We start from the raw sequence: 4,080 nt of genomic DNA, 5'->3' as shown, positions 1-4,080 counted from the left end.
ATTGTTAAAGTACTCATGTGAGTCATGTCTAATACTCCAGAAATTAGTAATTTTAATCAAATTGTGATATTCTCCAGACAACAATGATTATGCTTTAATGCTTCTGAGATTATAATCACAGAATGGTAAAACCACAGAAAAATGTTCTTATAAGTACCAAATAAATCTCATAAAGGATAAATGTACTAAGGGCAGAAGGAAAAAATTACTCAACAAGTGATAACTTTCTTATCACTCAACAAAGAAACAAGAGAAGATGGAGAAGTTCAATTCAGTCATAGAATTATACATTTAAGTTATAGTGAATGAAGAAGGTAGGAATATGACCTGATTTGTGGATTGCAGAAATTTAACCCAGAAGTAAACACAGGACATTTACTTAAATATTAAAAATACAACGTAAAGAAACAATGAGAATACCTTCTACTTGTAGATTAATTTAATGGATTATTACATTTTTAGCACTTTGAATGCTGATATGACTATAGTAAGTATGATAATTATGTTTAAAAATATAGAGGGAGAAGGAGACTAAGAAATAGGGAGAAGCTATGATGGCCATAATCTTATATTAAAATATAATACGAAGTGTGTTTTAAATGTAAAAGGACACAGAAGAAATGAAACTTCTGTTATAAGAAAAAAACAGAAACTGAAACACAAGGGCAGATGTTTCAAGACATTCTATCATCAAACTGTTCCGTTTAACCCAGTTCTAGAGATAGAGGGCAGGCTTAGTTAGGGGATTATATCAATTTCAGAGGTGGCAAATTAGTTAGTCTATAGATTCTCAGAATACAGAAAAGTACACTGTGACGGGTAAAACTTATTCTTGATTGTGATAGAACTGACAACAGGTGTAATAAGAAAATGCCACTCTAGATTGGAGACATAAATACAAAAGGCAAAATACAACCATGGAAAAGGAGTATGAGTTAAAGAGATCTAAGGTAAAGGATCTTAAAAGCAATTCTAAGAAACATAGTTCTTTCCATTTGTGACAGAACACTAGCTATGGTTTTTATTCAGTAATACACTTCATCGATTGTGCCAACCTATTTTAGATGTGTAACACACACATTACCTTGAAGTTAGAGATAAAAATTTGGTAATGACATATCAGATAAGGGACTTATATCTAGAATTTATAAAATACTTGAGCACCACAACAAGTTAAAGGTAAATAATCCAATAGAAAAATTGGCACAGGATATGAACAGATACTTCACTGATGAAGACATTCAGATGGCCAACAAGCACATGAAGAAATGTTCAAAATCCCTAGCTCTAAGAGAGATGCACATCAAGACAACTATGAGATATCATCTCACCACAGTCAGAATAGCAAAATTTAACAAAACAGCAAGCAACAAATGCTGGTGAGGTTGTGTAGAAACTGAAACCCTTATTCACTGTTGGTGGGAGTGTAAAATGATGCAACCACTGTGGAAGGCGGTATGGCGCTTTCTCAAAAAGTTGCAAATAGAGATACCATTTGACCCAGCAATTCCACTACTGGGAATATACCCCAAAGAGACCATAACTGACATCCAAGCAGATACCTGCACACACATGTTTATCATGGCTTTGTTCACAATAGCAAGGAGTTCAAAATAGCCTAAGTGCCCATCAACAAAGGAATGGATAGAGAAGCTGTGGTATATTCACACAATGGAATACTATGCTGCATTGAAAATCAAGGAACTCATGCAATATTGTTCAAAGTGGGTGACTCTGGAGGACATTATGCTGAGTGAAGTATCTCACTCACAAAAGGACAAATACTGCATTTAAAAGATAAACACTTTTGTAAAGCAGGACTGACCTCGGGGTTGGGAGGAGACTGAGAAGCATGGGTTCCATAATTTATACTGCACTGAAACAGATGAGGGATAAAACTGTTTAAGAGGGATTAGTTATTAGGTATTTTTGTTATAACAGGAGTCCAGAGTGAAGGCTGTATAGTGGAGTGGACCTCGGGGGAAGAATTGTAAAACAATGAAAGAATTTTTTGGGTTGGGCAGGGAGAAAAGTGCAATAATGAATGAATGGAAATCCAAAATATCTGTAAATTTTCACTGAAATTAATATTAAAGTTTTAAAAAATTATGTGGGAAACTAATTGCTAAGGTCTTACAAAGAGATAAATCATACTGCAAGTCAAGGAAAAAGAAAAGACTCAGAAATTGGATTCTGAGGAGGAGGTAATACAAACCAAAGGGGAAAAGTAGAATTTTAGAGTAGAAAAAGGAAGTTCTGGTTTTATATTTTTTTTTATTAAAAAAGAATAGTAAAACATCAAAAGGTCTCTGGTGATGTGGTGATTCAAATACTTGACTGGTAAGTAAACTTTCCAATTCCAGAGGCAACCAATGCTATGGTTTGGTTACATACATTTAACATAAGAATAAGCTTGGTTTAATATATATGTTTGTTTTTGTTGTTGTTTTATTTTGAAATTTATTTGGAAAGTCCTAAGCGTCTTGCTAGTTTAGTTATTTGTCGAGAAGCACAGTTGCTCAAACTTGCTGTTCTTTTTGAGACTTCTACCAAAACTTGGCCAGAGGTGTTCACTAGGTATTTGGAAATCTGATCCAAAGAGACTGATTGAACATTACCCATATTTTTTTGGTACAGTAATTCTGTATATTTCTTTAGATCCCTCCTGTGCCACTAAACGTTTTCTTCATGTTGTTGCCACTGTGGTGTGCCTCTGAGTTAGAAGAAACTCATAACTGAACTTTCAGCAGGTTTTCAGAAGCACAAAATCACAAGAGAGTAGGATACCTATCCTCCCATAGAGCAACTGATATATTCAAACCACATGCCTTTGGGATTACAAACCAGCTTCTTATCTGTAGGCCACCAGAGCTTCCATTTTGTCCATAGAACCCTTCAAAGTATCAACTTGTATATTACTATTTTTTCTCAGTCCTTTCAGCTTGAGAAATATCAAGCTTGTTCTTCCCTTTAGATTTTATAACCAAAGTTCTCAGAATTTTTTATTATTTTACTTTGTCTACTGAAGTATTCCTTTGAAATCCTCTGTCCACTTATTGACTTTGCCATTTCTTCCATTTACTTTAAGCTGCTCCACATTCAAGATTACATGTTTGTTAGCAGTTTCAGTTATGGTACACACTAGGTTATCAGGCCTTCTAGGTGATTCTACATGTGTATGTTAGGTGGCATTGAGTTGTCTCAGATTCATATCAACCTATGCACGGAATATAAAACCTTGGCAGATCCTATGTTATCCTAACAATTGCCACTATGTTTAAGTCCTCTGTTGTAACATCTTTTTGAGCCAGAGATTCTTGTATGTCTGACTAAACCTAGCAACAGACTAGCAGAGATGTCAAAAAACCACTGATCTACATGACACAGAACTGAATGAAAATGCTACCCCATGAAGCCAGAGCTGAGGGCCTTCACTCAATTTTACTGCAGGGCTGGGGGTGGGGGGAAATGCCACCGCTGGTAGTACGAAAAGAAGTGTGCAACACTGGTCTAAAGCTGTGAAGTGAAAGGTCAGAGAGCTTGTGAACAGGACTGAGAAGCCATCTCATCTGAAAAATTGTGTACCAACTATTTTGGACTTGAATTGTGACTCTTAACTTCTCCAATAAACTGCATCACTGTGATTATAGTGTGTGAGTTCTGTCTGGCTATTGCAATAACATAGCATAATCACTAGTTAGAATTAATAGAAGTCGGTATGGGCTGTATACGGCATATCAGACCTTATATGAATAAGGCTATGTGCTGTTGACAGTGTAGCTAAGGGGAAAGGTCTGGTGTGAAAAACAATGTATATGAATTTTATGAACTTTGTATGTAAACTAGTATAAAATAAAATATTTTTTAAAAAGTTTAGCTAAGTAATTTTCTTCCTTATGAACTAACTAGTAGAGGTCAGATGCTCCCATCCTTACAATGACTTCACTGTTTCCCCACCAATTTTCTGTATTTATTGTACAACTTTCAGATGCATATGAGGCAACTGAAAATATCATAACTTGGATAAGATCCACCTTGAAACTGGACTTGAAACTGACATCCTTGCTCTTCAATATAGCA

This window comes from Elephantulus edwardii, unplaced genomic scaffold (assembly GCF_000299155.1).
Source record: "Elephantulus edwardii isolate Elephantulus edwardi_28Jun2011 unplaced genomic scaffold, EleEdw1.0 scaffold00124, whole genome shotgun sequence".
Classification (NCBI taxonomy): Eukaryota; Metazoa; Chordata; class Mammalia; order Macroscelidea; family Macroscelididae; genus Elephantulus; species Elephantulus edwardii.
Note: the sequence above shows the minus strand (reverse complement) of the source record.